The sequence below is a fragment of the Miscanthus floridulus genome, chromosome 10, assembly GCF_019320115.1.
Source record: "Miscanthus floridulus cultivar M001 chromosome 10, ASM1932011v1, whole genome shotgun sequence".
NCBI classification, from domain to species: Eukaryota; Viridiplantae; Streptophyta; class Magnoliopsida; order Poales; family Poaceae; genus Miscanthus; species Miscanthus floridulus.
Genome location: NC_089589.1, coordinates 114,272,720 through 114,289,836, shown reverse-complemented (window position 1 = coordinate 114,289,836; position 17,117 = coordinate 114,272,720). Strand labels below are relative to the sequence as shown.

At 43.3% G+C, this 17,117-nt stretch overlaps 1 pseudogene; it reads left to right on the top strand.

Annotated features, from left to right (window-relative positions):
• The window catches only part of LOC136489340 (uncharacterized), a 42,147-nt pseudogene that overhangs the window by 16,446 nt on the left and 8,584 nt on the right, over window positions 1-17,117 (top strand).

Below are 17,117 nucleotides of genomic sequence, written 5' to 3'. Positions count from 1 at the left end.
TTGGGATGGAGGAAGTATATAATAATCTATTAATACATTACCAAGTGAATGCGATTAGTAGGACTCATCTGATATTTAATTAATACATATATTTTGTTTTATTAATAAAGATATTCTATTGACTAACTATGAACGTTGTTACTGCACATATGATATTTTAATAATTTATTGCCAAGTGACGTGATTAATAAGATCCAACTCATCTAATATTTTATTAACTAATTGTGAATGTCGATAATGTGTTATTTTCAATACATATATTTTGCTTTATTAATATATTGTTTTTATTAACTAACTACGAACGTCAGTATTGCAGATATGATATTTTAATAATGTATTACCATGCGACGTGAATAATAGGACTCGTTCAATATTTTATACTAACTAACTGTAAATGTTAGTACTATCGATCAAGATTTTCTATGAACCTTCAATGTTTTTTTCTCCTAAAAAGTGATTTTTATCTATAATGACAGATGTGGGCAATTTTCTAGAAAACAGATCCAATGGTGATTGATGGCTAGAGTCTTTGATTTAGTGGTTGGATGTTTTTTATTAATGTGAGAATTTTTAGTATTTATCTTTTTTTTTCTAGTGCATCTGATGATGATTAATGTGGAGGCTCTGTTGGGGCCTCTAATTAGTAATAGTAAGATTCTACTATAAATATCAAATCATCTCAAAACCAAAACTTACAATAATGTTTCTGCTTGGCAAAAAGTGACCGTACCAAGTATCCTATTTTTAACAATTCTTAGAGATGATTTTGAACAAACTTTACTTTTACAATAAGAGCAAGTATAGAGATGGGCGTGACACCGAGCATATCAGCTCGTGTGGCTGAGCTGGACGAGAGAAGGGAGGAAGAAATAAAATAAAATAAAATATTAATATGGTTGCTAGAGAATATTAATGTCACACCCAATTTTAAGGATAAAATTGAATGCACGAAACTCGTGTGTGCCTAGGATTCAATCACACACACAAGCTGACAAATTACAGTAGTATCATCACGGTGTCTCATATATCAGAGTTATAATAAAACTTAGTCTTATACATCACAACGGAATAATAAAAAGATAATAAACTCTCGTGGCCGTCATCACAGGGAAGGTCAACTGGTTGTCCACAAGCCTAATAATCCTCCGGGAAATCCTCATACCCGTTGTCATCTGTTACCCATCCGGGATTTTTATCCAAGGAAAGAAAATAAACAAGTGTAAGTACGTTCCGTACTTAGCAAGCTAACATGGGGTTATGAAGCTAAAAAAGGATAGACTCTGGTTTACTGCAGTTAGCATTTTTAATAGGTCAAACTTTTATTCTCATGTATTATCAAGTTATGCTTAAGCTCCCATTTAATTCCCATAAGAACATATATCAAGATCAGGTTTACCATATTTCATCATAGAACAACTTAATTGATCATCATCAAGTATCCAGTTATTCTGTGAGTTTTTCGGGCCGCTCGTAACCGTGAGCACGGCTGTTAGAACAGTTTGTTACCCTCTGCAGAGGTGGTGCACATTCACCGCGAGTCGTGATCCCCATATGCCCGGGTTAATTACTCCCATGTCACTTCCAAGGTGAGCGGGCAGGGTACACTATGAAGCCATTTCATAGGTTTCCCTAACAAGTTAGGGCCGCTAGGTTTCCTTGGCAGGCAGATGTAAGGACCCCCCTTTCCTATGGCACAAATCCATCGCGGCTATACTCATAGGAACAGAGGCAGCCCTATACCCAAAGTGGCAAGCCCTATTTACGCCAAAAAGGTAACCTCTAACTAGTTAGGAAAGATCCTATTACTGAGCTAAAGTCAGAGCCATATGACACTCTCGGTTGCACTGTCAGTCCCAGCTTTTGCCGACAGATAAGTCCTTATGGAGGGCCGAGAGCAACATGAACAATTGTCATTTGCACTTTCGCCCTATGGAACAGTTGTTATAATTCATGTTACTCTCTTTGTTCCATAGTATCATTCATCAATATGTATATCAAGTTCAGTTAGAGCACTAGCAATCTACCCATATGCATTTAACCCATAGGAGACAAGGAATAGGATAACAATCACTGGGATGTCCTTACGGGTATCAAAATTAGACACATGCAAATGAGTAATTGCTTAAAGTGAAATAGGACATCAAGGAAGGCCCATGTTATACTTGCCTTGGTTCACAAATTCGTGCTGGTCCTACTGGTCGTCGAAGAGTTCTTGGTCTCCAACGTTTTCCTCACCGTCTGAACGCGACCAACACGGCAACATACAACATTCCAAAAGCATTCATGCAAAGCAAACATTCCTATCATTAGAACAGTACACCAACAGTATTGAAAACAAGATAAAATGTTTGTAAAACTAATCTACATTTCTCTACGATCACGTCAACGCGAAGTTCACGAAAAACGGAGCTAAAATGTGAAAGTTATGATTAAAACGGGTTTTCCTATAGCGCTATATTTAATTAATTCTAATCATAAAATTAAAAAGTTCCAAACTTGTCTAACAGTAGCTCCAACATGTAGCTTATGAAATTACGAAGCTAACGCGATTTGAATGGATCAATTCGGAGTTAAAACGACAATTCTATAAGCGAAACAGTTCGAATGGCATTTCTGTAAATACTGAAAGCGTACTTTTGACTTAAACAGTGAACTTTACGCTTTCAAAATGAGAATGCGTACTCGAGGAAATACGCCTTGGACTGCGGGTTCAATTCGGTGAAACTAGGAGGGCTCTTTAGCAAATCTACCCGCGAAGGGGTATCTTCTATTCCTGGCCGTTGATCACGCAAGGGACGGCTAGGATCGGCCTGGGGGGGTTCGGCCGGCCGGAACAGTAACACCGGCGAGGCTAGCCATGGCCGGCGGCATGGAACACGCCGGCGAGCTCGGTTAGGGGGGTTAGGGTCCGCCAAACGGGGAACCGAGGGCACCCGAGAGCTCGGGGGGAAGAAGGGGGTCGCGCACAGGTCGAGAAGACGGCCGGAGGGGAAAGCCGGGGCGCGGGCGCCATGGCCGGCGGCATGGAGCTCACGGCGCTCGCGGATTGGGCGCTAAAAGCCACGAAACGCGAAATGAAACGCATGGGGAGAGAGAGGGGACCACGGTGAAGCTCACAGCGGGGAAGGATGGAGTCGACGGTGGCTCGGGGAAGACGGCGACGCGGACGGCGGACGGCAATCCTCGGAGCTCCTCCGTGCGGCAGTTGCGGCCGGGAATGAGGCAAAAATGGAGCGGGGGCAGCAGGGGGCGCGCGAGGGGGGCTCGGCTGCCTTTTTAACGAGGCCGAGGGGCGGGGAGGATGCTCCCACGACCTGCGTCGTGGCGGCGGTTGCTGCAGCGCCAGGAGCGGGCGGTTGCCGAGCCGCGAGGTGAAGACGGCGCCGACAAGCGGGCCCGGGCGTCAGCGGCTGGGCGCGGGGCGAAGGCGCGCGGCGACAGCAGTTGCTGGGCCGCACGTAGCTGGGCCGGCGCGGTTGGGCTACTGGCGCGTAGCTAGGCCGAGCGGGAAAAGGGGAGGCGAGCTGGGCTGTGGCTGGTGCTGGGCCGCGGAAAAAAATAAAGAGGGGCCAGCGGGCCGAATGTGAGGAAGGGGAGGAGATGGAAGGAATTTTTTTTTCTTTTTATAAATAAAATTTTCAAACTCATTTTCAAAAGGTTTTTAAAATCTTTTAGCATTTGAACAAAACCACCAGTCACAGAAATAAATATGCAATAGCATGAATGCATCAACATGTTTCTATTCTTGTATTTTCTTTTAATTTCATAAAAGAATATTATTTCCTAAATTTGAAATGCACATATAATTGCATATTTAAATCAAATTTACTATTTTAAAAAGTATTCAAATTTTAGGGTGTTACAATTCTACCCCCCTTAAGATGAATCTCGTCCTCGAGATTCGGGTGATTGCTTACTCAAACAGTTGGGGATAAGTCTTTCTCAGATCCTCTTCTCTTTCCCAAGTAGCCTCATCCTCTGTATAACGATTCCACTGTACCTTGCACATCTTTACTGTTCGGCTTCTCGTAACTCTTTCGGCAGTTTCCAAGATCTTTATCAGATACTCTTCATAAGTAAGGTCTTCCTTGACAACAAGTTCTTCCAAAGGGATTTGTTCTTCTGGTACCCTCAGACACTTTTTCATCTGGGAGACATGGAACACGTCGTGCACACCGGACAAGCTCTCAGGCAATTCCAACTGATAAGCTACTTCTCCACGTCTCTCTAGGATCTTAAAAGGTCCTATATACCTTGGGGCTAACTTTCCCTTCATATTGAATCTTCTCACACTTCTCATTAGTGACACTTTCAGGTACACATAATCACCAATCTCGAAAGTTAGCTCTCTTCTGCGGTTATCAGCGTAACTCTTCTGTCGAGACTGAGCCACTCTCAAATTGTCTCTAATCATTCTTACTTGTTCTTCCGCGTCTCTAAGGACATTGGGACCAAACACTTGGGTTTCTCCAGTCTAATTCCAGAACAAGGGCGTTCTACACCTACGTCCATACAACGCCTCGAAAGGTGCCATCTTGAGGCTCTTTTGATAACTGTTGTTGTATGAGAACTCTGCGTAAGGTAGACTCTTATCCCAACTATCACCATACGGAAGTGCACAAGCTCTCAACATATCTTCCAAAATCTGGTTGATCCTTTCAGTCTATCCATCAGTCTGTGGGTGGTAAGCAGAACTGAAATTCAACTTTGTTCCCAAAGATCTATGTACTTTATGCTAGAATTGCGATGTAAATTGGGTGCCTCTATCCGACACAATTTTCTTGGAAACCCCATGCAAGCACACTATTCTTTCCATGTATAACTCTGCTAACCTTGCACCATTATAAGTAATCTTGACTGGTAAAAAGTGAGCGACCTTGGTGAGTCAATCCACTATTACCCATATTGAATCATAACCTCTTTGAGTGCGGGGTAATCCTACAATAAAATCCATGGCAACTTCTTCCCATTTCCATTCAGGGATCTTCATTGGTTGTAGTAACCCTGCAGGTCTTTGATGCTCAGCTTTCACTCTTTGACAAGTGTCACACAAAGCCACATATTCTGCCACATCTCTCTTCAAACCATACCACCAATACTTTTCTTTGAGATCCAAGTACATCTTGGTACTTCCGGGATGTATAGAATAAGCAGACTCATGGGCCTCTTGCAGAATTGCATCTCGGATAGCTTTCACTTCTGGTACACATATCCGTTTTCCGAACCAAAGGGTACCATTCTCATCCATTCTGAATCCGGGTGCCTTTCCAAGCATTACATTCTCTGCTATCTCTTTAAGTTTTTCATCCTCCAATTGACCTTTGCGTATCTCCTGCTCCAATGTAGGCTCTATCACCAACTCCATTGCATTAGTGACCAGGCTCAAGTTGAGATACTCTATTTCAGCACACAACTCTGCTGACATAGATGTTGTCTGAATTCCATTGGCATACCCCTTTCTGCTAAGCGCATCAGCTACAACGTTTGCCTTTCCCGGGTGATAATGCACTTCCAAATCATAGTCTTTGATCAATTCCAACCAATGACGTTGTCTTAAATTCAGATCTGATTGGGTAAAGATATACTTCAAACTCTTATGATCAGTATAGATATCACTCTTATGTCCAATCAGATAATGTCTCCAGATCTTCAAAGCATGAACCACAGCTGCCAATTCCAAGTCATGAGTAGGATAATTCAACTCATGCTTCCTTAGTTGTCTGGATGCATATGCAACCACTCTTCCTTCTTGCATAAGCACACATCCAAGACCCAAACGGGATGCATCATAATATATAGAGAAGTTCTTGTTTAAATCGGGCAAAATTAATACTGGAGCTGTAGTCAATCTCTTCTTTAGCTCTTCAAAGTTTGCCTGGCATTTATCCGACCATACATACTTAGCATTCTTTTCCAACAAAGCTGTCATAGGCTTGGCTAGCTTGGAAAAGCCTTCAATGAACCTTCGGTAATAACCAGCCAATCCCAAAAAGCTACGAATCTCACTTACAGTAGTTGGTGGTTTCCAATTCAGTACATCTTGCACTTTGCCTGGATCCACTGCTATCCCACCATTGGAGACAACATGACCCAGAAAAGAGACTTCCTTTAACCAAAACTCACACTTGCTCCGCTTAGCGTACAACTTATGCTCTCTAAGCTTTTGCAAGACCATCCTTATGTGTTCCGCATGTTCTTCTTCAGTCTTGGAGAATATTAGTATGTCATCTATGAATACCACCACAAATTTATCTAGAAACTCCATGAACACCTTGTTCATCAAATACATGAAGTATGCAGGTGCATTGGTCAATCCAAAAGACATAACGGTGTACTCATATAATCCATACCGTGTAGTGAATGCTGTCTTGGGTATATCCGAGTTCCGAATCTTAAGCTGATGATAACCAGATCGGAGATCAATCTTGGAGAACACATGAGCTCCCCTCAACTGATCAAACAAATCATCTATCCTAGGCAAAGGGTATTTATTCTTGATGGTAACCTCATTAAGTGAGCGGTAATCCACACACATCCGTTGACTACCATCCTTCTTATCCACAAAGATCACAGGTGCCCCCCACGGGGAAGAACTGGGACGTATGAAACCTTTTTCTTGCAACTCTTTTAGTTGTTTCTTAAGCTCTTCTAATTCATTAACTCCCATTCTATATGGACGTTTAGCTATTGGTGCAGTTCCAGGTAATAATTCAATAATGAATTCAATGTCTCGGTCAGGTGGCATACCTGGCAAGTCATCGGGGAAGACATCCGGAAATTCCTCCACGACACGATCTTGTTCATTGATTTCACCATCTAGCTGATTCACTGTGGCTGTAGGCTGAGCTTGCACTACTACTTCTACATAGATTCTATCCCCATTGAGTGAGGTCACAACCACAGATTTCTCCTAACACTGAATCACTGCCCGGTGTTGTTTCATCCAATCCATTCCCAGGATAAGGTCAATTCCCACTGTTCTCAACACAATAGGCTTCACCTTGAAGTCTACCCCCCTTAAGGAAATGCTAGTTGAGGGGCTCCAATAAGAAGCGGGCATACTACCTCCCGGGGAATTCACTAGTATTGGGTTTTTCATGGCACACAAAGGTATGCTATGCATTCTAACAAAAGCTTGAGAGATAAAAGAATGCGAAGCACCAGAATCAAAAAGTACGGTAGCAGAAATAGAGTTGACACTGAACGTACCCAACATGACCTCAGGCGTCTCCTGAGCTGCATCAGATGACACATAGTTCACCTTCGCTGTGAGAGGTGGTCGGGCGTTGAACTTCTGATTGTTGGCCTGGTTCTGAGGTGCTTGCTGGTTCTGCTTCTTAGGACACTGATGAGCATAGTGACCTACTTCTCCACATCGGTAACAGGCATTGGGATTGTTGGGTGCACCACTCTTCACAGGAGCATTGTTAGGCACTCCCTGGCGTGTTGCAGGATTGCTAGTCTGTTGCGGGGGACGCTGATTTCCAAACTGTTGCTGATACTGAGGGCGTTGTTGGAACTAGTTCCGCTGAGGATACTGACCACGGTTTCCCTGATGAGTTGGTCCTTGATTCCTCTGCTGGAAACCTTGCTAGGGATACGCACGTGGGCGAGTGTTGCTTCCAGAAGCTTGCCCTTGGAGCCTTCTCTTCTTAGCTTCCATTTCCTTGCGCTTATCATCAATTACGATTGCGCGATTCACCAAAGACTGGAAGTTAGGATAAGTATTAGACATCAGCTGGAGCTGCAGTCCATCATAGAGTCCCTTGAGGAAACGGTGTTGCTTATCTTTGTCATTCGCTACATCATTAGGAGCGTAGCGTGATAGTTGTGCGAACTTGTCCCGATATTCCGCCATAGTCATTGATCCTTGCTTGAGGGATCTGAATTCTTCCTGCTTCAGTTCCACTAGTCCATCAGGAATATGGTATGACCGGAAACTGTCCTTAAATTCCTGCCAAGTGATATCAGGAGCATTGTTGGGACGTCCAAACTGGAATGATTCCCACCAATCCTGAGCAGCTCCTTGGAGTTGCCCGGAAGCGTACAACACCTTCTCCAGGTCGTTGCATTGTGCTATGTTCAGTTGTTTCTCCACAGCACGCAACCAATCATCGGCCTCCATAGGGTCTGTGGCATGTGTGAACACCGGTGGACGACCTTTCATAAACTCTCCACGCTTATCTCTAACCTGGACAGGCGGTGGACCTCTTGCAGGTTCATTGTCCAAGTGCTGCATCATAGCTTGCATCAGCTGCGCTTGCATTCCCAATATCTGCTCCATGGTCACAGGTGGCGGTGGTGGATTCATAAGAGCATCACGCCCACGACCACGGCCTCTGCCTCTTCCTCCTCTTGCGGCCATCTGTTTTCCAACAAATGTGCAAAATTTAGAGATTTTTCCAATTATAGAGAGCTTGCAAGAGATAAGAACAACGCTGAAAATTTTCTGGGCAAGATTCAAATTCAGCAGTTCAGTAAAACTGTTATAACTCGAGTTTCAGAGATCCAACAGAGGTGCACCAAGATTCGTTAGAAAGCTTAGGACATCAGCTAAAACTTTCATTTAGACCACTTTTACAGATTCGGACTCGCACATAGCCAAAAATAGAGCTAAACCGAAACTGTTCTGAGTTCCAGACAGCGCTGGAACATCAACTTGTGTCAGCTAGATCTCCCAAACCTGAACAGCTATTGGCGTGATTCCAAAGACACTAGAAAGATACAGAGGTCTAGTTATCTCCACAAAAATTTCAGAATTTTTATCACCCCAGATTTCGAGTTACCAGAAAAAGAACACAGACTGCTCCAGAAATCAGCACAGCAGAGATAAGATAAAATGATACTTCTGCATTAAGATTTCATTCTAAATTTAACATTCCCATCTAAGGAAGTTGTGGACATGCCCACAAACTTCCAGCAATCAAGCAAAATACCAAATCAACCAAGTTCACAAATCCAACAAGACTAAATAAGAATACGAACTAACAACGTGATAATCTAGATCAAGGCACCTAACACCTATGGAGCGGTGTCAATCATGGTGAAGGAACGACGCTTCTTCTTGTAGATGGAAGGCTATCCCAACTGTGCACGAAGTTCATCCACTTGTTTCTGAAGACGTCTCTGCGCTCTCTGAGATGCACGCAGTTCTCCTTTGACCTTATCATCCACTCCCTGCATAGCATGGACATGCTGCACCATTGCCTCCAAAGTGGGGTCATTCTCTGGTGGAGCCAAAACTTGCCAAACACCCTCATGATCATTTCGAGGAAGGAACCAGAAACGATCCTCCCTCATGGCCTCGAAGCGACGACCATGGTAGTGGATGTAGGCATTCTGTGCTGCATCCTCCATGCCATCCAAAGCATGGGCTCTCCTGGCAGGGGCACTGTGGACAGTCTCCACCTCATGTCCATTGATGATATCATTCCATGCGGTGACCACCAGCTCTACCTTCCAGAAGGTAGCCTCCAGTGGGTGCTTGTACTCGGCGCAGTGGTAGCTGATGGAGGCGTGCAAGTTGGGGAAGTAGTCGTCCAGCACGCGGGTGAGGAGAGTGTGGTAGTAGGCTGTCTCTGGAGCTGGCTTGAAGTAGTACTTGCACTTCCAGCCAATCTCCTCGTCCTCCACAGGGGCAGCTGGGGAGGGTGCAGGTGTAGGGGAAGTAGCCGTCGACTCCTCAGGTGTAGCTACCACAGGGTAGATGGGCACGGCGACTGGTGTAAGAGCAGGTGTAGGCGTCGGTGTAGCCATCTCCTCGTCGTCGGAGATGATCACAATCTCCCTCTCCGCCGATGGGGCACGCGGGGTGAACATGGCACGATAGCCGGCGGTGCTGAGTCGAGCAGTCTTTGGATTATGAGACATCTATAGATTTAAAGTGAGATAGAAATTAGAATCAACAATTTTAAATAATAAATTAAGGTATGAAAAGCATAAAGGTTTTAATAAAATAACAAGAATAAGTCAGTAAGCAAGAAACCAGAGGAGCAAAGCTGCTAAAACGACCATTTTCTAACTAGGATTGCGTCCTACAGTCAACACGGCTCTGATACCAATTTGTCACACCCAATTTTAAGGATAAAATTGAATGCACGAAACTCGTGTGTGCCCAGGAATCAATCATACACACAAGCTGATAAATTACAATAGTATCATCACGGTGTCTCATACATCAGAGTTATAATAAAACTTAGTCTTATACATCACAGCGGAATAATAAAAAGATAATAAACTCTCGTGGCCGTCATCACAGGGAAGGTCAACTGGTTGTCCACAAGCCTAATAATCCTCCGGGAAATCCTCATACCCGTTGTCATCTATTACCCATCCGGGATTTTTATCCAAGTAAAGAAAATAAACAAGTGTAAGTACGTTCTGTACTTAGCAAGCTAACATGGGGTTATGAAGCTCAAAAAGGATAGACTCTGGTTTACTGCAGTTAGCATTTTTAATAGGTCAAACTTTTATTCTCAAGTATTATCAAGTTATGCTTAAGCTCCCATTTAATTCCCATAAGAACATATATCAAGGTCAGGTTTACCATATTTCATCATAGAACAACTTAATTGATCATCATCAAGTATCCAGTTATTCTGTGAGTTTTCCGGGCTGCTCGTAACCGTGAGCACGGCTGTTATAACAGTTTGTTACCCTCTGCAGAGGTGGTGCACATTCACCGCGAGTCGTGATCCCCATATGCCCGGGTTAATTACTCCCATGTCACTTCCAAGGTGAGCGGGCAGGGTACACTATGAAGCCATTTCATAGGTTTCCCTAACAAGTTAGGGCCGCTAGGTTTCCTTGGCAGGCAGATGTAGGGACCCCCCTTTCCTATGGCACAAATCCATCGCGACTATACTCATAGGAACAGAGGCAGCCCTATACCCAAAGTGGCAAGCCCCATTTGCGCCAAAAAGGTAACCTCTAACTAGTTAGGAAAGATCCTATTACTGAGCTAAAGTCAGAGCCATATGACACTCCCGGTTGCACTGTCAGTCCTAGCTTTTGCCGACAGATAAGTCCTTATGGAGGGCCGGGAGCAACATGAACAATTGTCATTTGCACTTTCGCCCTATGGAACAGTTGTTATAATTCATGTTACTCTCTTTGTTCCATAGTATCATTCATCAATATGTATATCAAGTTCAGTTAGAGCACTAGCAATCTACCCATATGCATTTAACCCATAGGAGACAAGGAATAGGATAACAATCACTAGGATGTCCTTACGGGTATCAAAATTAGACACATGCAAATGAGTAATTGCTTAAAGTGAAATAGGACATCCAGGAAGGCCCATGTTATACTTGCCTTGGTTCACAAATTCGTGCTGGTCCTGCTGGTCGTCGAAGAGTTCTTGGTCTCCAACGTTTTCCTCACCGTCTGAACGCGACCAACACGGCAACATACAACATTCCAAAAGCATTCATGCAAAGCAAACATTCCTATCATTAGAACAGTACACCAATAGTATTGAAAACAAGATAAAATGTTTGTAAAACTAATCTACGTTTCTCTACGATCACGTCAACGCGAAGTTCACGAAAAACGGAGCTAAAATGTGAAAGTTATGATTAAAATGGGTTTTGCTATAGCCCTATATTTAATTAATTCTAATCATAAAATTAAAAAGTTCCAAACTTGTCTAACAGTAGCTCCAACATGTAGTTTATGAAATTACGAAGCTAACGCGATTTGAATGGATCAATTCGGAGTTAAAACGATAATTCTATAAGCGAAACAGTTCGAATGGCATTTCTGTAAATACTGAAAGCGTACTTTTGACTTAAACAGTGAACTTTACGCTTTCAAAACGAGAATGCGTACTCGAGGAAATACGCCTTGGACTGCGGGTTCAATTCGGTGAAACTAGGAGGGCTCTTTAGCAAATCTACCCGCGAAGGGGTATCTTCTATTCCTGGCCATTGATCACGCAAGGGACGGCTAGGATCGGCCTGGGGGGGTTCGGCCGGCCGGAACAGTAACACCGGCGAGGCTAGCCATGGCCGACGGCATGGAACACGCCGGCGAGCTCGGTTAGGGGGGTTAGGGTCCGCCAAACGGGGAACCGAGGGCACCCGAGAGCTCGGGGGGAAGAAGGGGGCCGCGCACAGGTCGAGAAGACGGCCGGAGGGGAAAGTCGGGGCGCGGGCGCCATGGCCGGCGGCATGGAGCTCACGGCGCTCGCGGATTGGGTGCTAAAAGCCACGAAACGCGAAATGAAACGCATGGGGAGAGAGAGGGGACCACGGTGAAGCTCACAGCGTGGAAGGATGGAGTCGACGGTGGCTCAGGGAAGACGGCGACGCGGACAGCGGACGGCAATCCTCGGAGCTCCTCCGTGCGGCAGTTGCGGCCGGGAATGAGGCGAAAATGGAGCGGGGGCAGCAGGGGGCGCGCGAGGGGGGCTCGGCTGCCTTTTTAACGAGGCCGAGGGGCGGGGAGGACGCTCCCACGACGCGCGTCGTCGCGGCGGTTGCTGCAGCGCCAGGAGCGGGCGGTTGCCGAGCCGCGCGGTGAAGATGGCGCCGACAAGCGGGCCCGGGCGTCAGCGGCTGGGCGCGGGGCGAAGGCGCGCGGCGACGGCAGTTGCTGGGCCGCGCGTAGCTGGGCCGGCGCGGTTGGGCTACTGGCGCATAGCTGGGCCGAGCGGGAAAAGGGGAGGCGAGCTGGGCTGTGGCTGGTGCTGGGCATTCATCTAATGTAATATATAATAGCTTTATCATGATTTTTTCACACAAGGAATTTTTTTATAATCTATTGGAGTATAGAGAACAAAAATTGGAGAGTCTATTAGAAACACGAGAGGTATACAAAAGGAATATCCTTTGAATAGCTCTGCAAATAGGAATCTAGAGGTGAATAGCTCATGTTTCACCTAATGTTTCTTAACAAAGATTTAGTAATATGATGTGATGTCACTTATTGTCTATTATAGTGGATTGATTTTTCAAAATATTCTCCATATATACCCCATGTTGTACTATAAGGTTAACTTCCATCTTGTTTATTTTGTGTAGTAGGGAAACATATTTGATCTTCTAGAAAGTACAACAGAAAAGAAATGGCCACTCAAGATGATACATATCGCACTCTCGAGTACATGCTATGTGATAAAAAAGGAGAGCCATTGAGTCTTAAGCAACACTTCTTGGAAACCATCACAAACAACTTCTCCAAGGACAACCTTATTGGTTATGGCGGATACGGGGAAGTATACAAGGTATGTGGGACTTTTTCTTTCTAGTCACAAAAGCATTTCAAAACCTAATAAAATATAAAAAGTATTTCACTACATATTTATTCAGTAATGAGAACACTTTTCCAACAGATTATGAAACCCTTAGAAGGGGTAGATTAGGGTCTCTTAAAACTAGGCCAACTTTGCACATATAAACACCTACATAAGTCAATCTAGATGTGCACTAGGTTTCTGCTTATGATGATATCTCTCTCACACAAAAGTTTTGTAGCATAGATTCCAATCCTATTAACTATTCTAAGACAGTAAAGCAATCAATACATGCCAGGTCAAAGAATACAATGGGTATATAAAGAGTTATGGAAAATGCAAACTCCTACATGGCAGCTTTTTACAAATGTATTGAAAAGGTCGCCCTTTTCCCTAATTCTTGTTGGAGTCCCTAGTAAGGAAGCCCTTATTGAGCCAAGCTCTCAGTCGAGTAACTCCACGCAAATAGCCGAAGGGCTTTACTATGCGTAGGTGGGTATTCACATTGCCTCCTCCGAAAGACTCTCTATATTCTTCACTCAGTAGAGGTTTTGGCTAAAACCAAGGGCCTCTTATTTTCACACAACGGCGACCACACAACAAATGATATTTGAGGGTCTCACAAGAGTAGAAGACGTGCAAGCCCCAGATTACAAATTACAACGTTTGGTGCACGCAAGCATAACAAGTAAGGATGAAAACGGTCGAACTCGGTCGAAAAACTCCTCAACCGTTTTCTACTTTTACATTTGAAATACGAAAGCGAAAGCGAAAGCGGACAAGCCGGACACGAAAACGAACACGAACTTACGGAATATCTAGAATTTCGAAAACGAATCAATTCGAGCGGAATTATGTCGAACACGGTCGGTATGCGAAAATTCAATACGAAATACCGACCCACAGTGCATAGCATTAAACAAGTGCACGACCAAATACATAACAAGTTCACAACTAACAAGTGCATGATCTAGTTCAAGTGCATAGCATTAAACAAGTACACGACCAAATACATAATAAGAGAGATGAGGCTGGGCGCCGTCTATAAGAGAGGGCAGCTAGCCACCGGTAGAAAGAACACAGCTGCGTGGTGAGCAACCTGTAATTGGGCTGTATGACATGTGCAGTTGGCCAAATTCGGTTTAAACCGAATTTTGAATTCGGAATATTTCAAATTAAAAGTAGAAAAGTAGAAAACGGTCGAAAAATGTGTAAACCGTTTTCTACTTTTACATTCGAAATACGAAACATCTCAAATGCGAAAGCAAAAACGGTAAAGTCGGACAAGAAAATGCGGATTCGGTCGGATTAAATATAGAAAACGATGCGGTTCGGTTCGGGATATTTCCGTTCCGTTTTCATCCTTAATAACAAGCAAAGAGATATGCAAACCTAGCCTAACACTATGGTAATACCTAAAGAAATGCGCTAACTAGTCCTAACCGGGAACTAATCATTAGCACTAAAGACTTAACCTTCTCTTGAACACTTTTGAGGCTAGAGACCACAAATATGTGTGTCTACATATAATCCCACTACAACAATTCAGAATGAGCTAAATCCATATGTATAATAGCCTCAAGTACACAACTAGTTGTTGCACACAATTTCACACATTATGCGATCACTAGATCTTCCAGTGGTTGTAAATGGCCATAACTAGAACATCCGATGGGTTGCACTCAACTGGTTGTTGTGCCCTAGTACACATCACATCATGGTCCGAAGAAAATTCTCAATGGGAACTAGACCTTTCGGTGCCTCCCACTATGTCTTTGGTGTGCTTTTGTAATCATCAAATAACTAGGGTGCATGGTTTCTCCTATCACTGAACCTTCCATTGATCCTGGCATGCCTTTTTCCTAATCCTTAAAACAAAGCTATAGTAGTAATATTCTAATGGCTCAAGTTTATCACAAGATCATCCAATGAAGCATTTCATCAAGTCCTTGTGATGCTGAACAATTAATGTGGTGGTCTTGATCTGAGTCTAGTGCTACTGCTCAAAGCTCTGGTGGTCTATGTTTCTTTGTTTAATTTTGTTTCTTCATGATGGGTTGTTTTCTGATGTTTTGGAGTCTTCATCACGTACACTTGGTCTTCCATTGAGGTGCACTCTCCCAAGTATATCAACTTGCATATGTCAGACTAAGTCCTTATATACTAGCACACATTGTTAGTCCCATTTGTCATTTTGTCACACAATCAACAAAATCATAACTACAATTTTGAAAACTTTTGAGCACCCGTGTCGAGAACGTAAACTTGGTTAGACATGTTTGACCACAAGTAATGTTGCCTACCACTGAAAGAATTGCACAATTGAATCCTGAAATAAAATTTTGAAAAATGTGAGCACCCATGTGAAGTTGAGAGCATGAACTTGGGTAGATAGGTTCCACCACAAGGAACCTAACCATCTAAGCTACGCTCAATTTGCATCTTTGTTCCTTTGCTAATACTCGATAGTGTTGTGGATGATGCAATCGTGCCTTGCCATGACAAAGCCTTGCATGAGCATATGTACTCAAAGGGGCATTGTGTAGGCTATAAGACAATTGGGATCCACTCCTACTACACTCTGAGGGATGGTTCCCTTCAAAGTTGCACTAGAGAAGCTCAAGATTTGAACTGTTCAATGTCTTCCTTCCTATAGTGCATGCCTCTGACCATTGCTACTCTTCCTCTAAGTGAAGGGTTTCATTTTCATTAGAGATGTAGAAGGAGTGGTTTAATCTAGATGCCACTCAATGCACACTTTCAAAACAAGGAAATTGTTCCACACTAGCATTGGGCACATTAAATTCTACGACTAGCCAATAAAACAAAACTAAAACTATGCATTGGAAGTTGTGGTTTCATTCATCAATGCAATAGCTCTAAATGATGTGGCCCTCTTACAACATCTCCAGTTGTTCCCAAAAAAATGGGTAAACCAATGAGTTTTACAAGTAACTAAAAAAAGTAGGGAGCATATTTGTCGTCTTACTCCAACCATTTCCAACATCTCGCTTCTAAAAGCTATAAGGCAATTTTGTATCCAAAATCCCAGACTATTTTCAAATCATCCCAGCCACTTCTATACTTTCTTTCTCTTCTACATTTGCATACTTTCTTTCTCTTGTACATTTGCATTGTGAACCCTATCCTTCTTCGCTGCATCCTCACACCTCTAGATCAGTCGTTTGGATATAGACACGTATATATTTGTGCAATTGGATCAATTTTGCCAAGTGTAGAAATATTGGGAGTTGAGATGAGGAATTGTGGGAGAGGTTTTTTTCAATCTTGCCAAAAAAATAAGATTGGAATTGGGTTTTGGAAACTCTTGGAGATGTTCTTAGAATCAACAAAATATCCACCCATTGAGATTGGCCACTATGGCTACTGAGCTGAATACTGCTTAAGGAAACAATATAATTCAAATGATATATAGGGGCAACTATGAGGTGGTTGAATAGAACGATGCCATCGAGGGGGGAGGGGGCTTGATATCGATCTTGGAACTCATAGTGTAAATCAGCGATAATGACCTCATGAAACACATTGTAGGGCCACACACGTGACCCACTTTACGAAATTCATTAGACGTAGAGCCAAAACCGGATTTTGTTCCAACTATGAATACAAAATACCAGTTGATGATGACATCTAAGGAAAAGAATGCTCAATTCGTAATCCATTATAAACTCAGTGGAAAATGACTAATGTATAATCCAATCCTTTTAAGACCAAGACAATCAATGATGATCTAATAACAACAGAATCAGTATATCTACATGTGGTTCCATGTCAAAAACTAGATCTTGGATTTAAAATCTAGTGTTCACATCTAAAAAATTAGCAAATTTGACAAAGCTAATTGATGCAAATAAGGGAG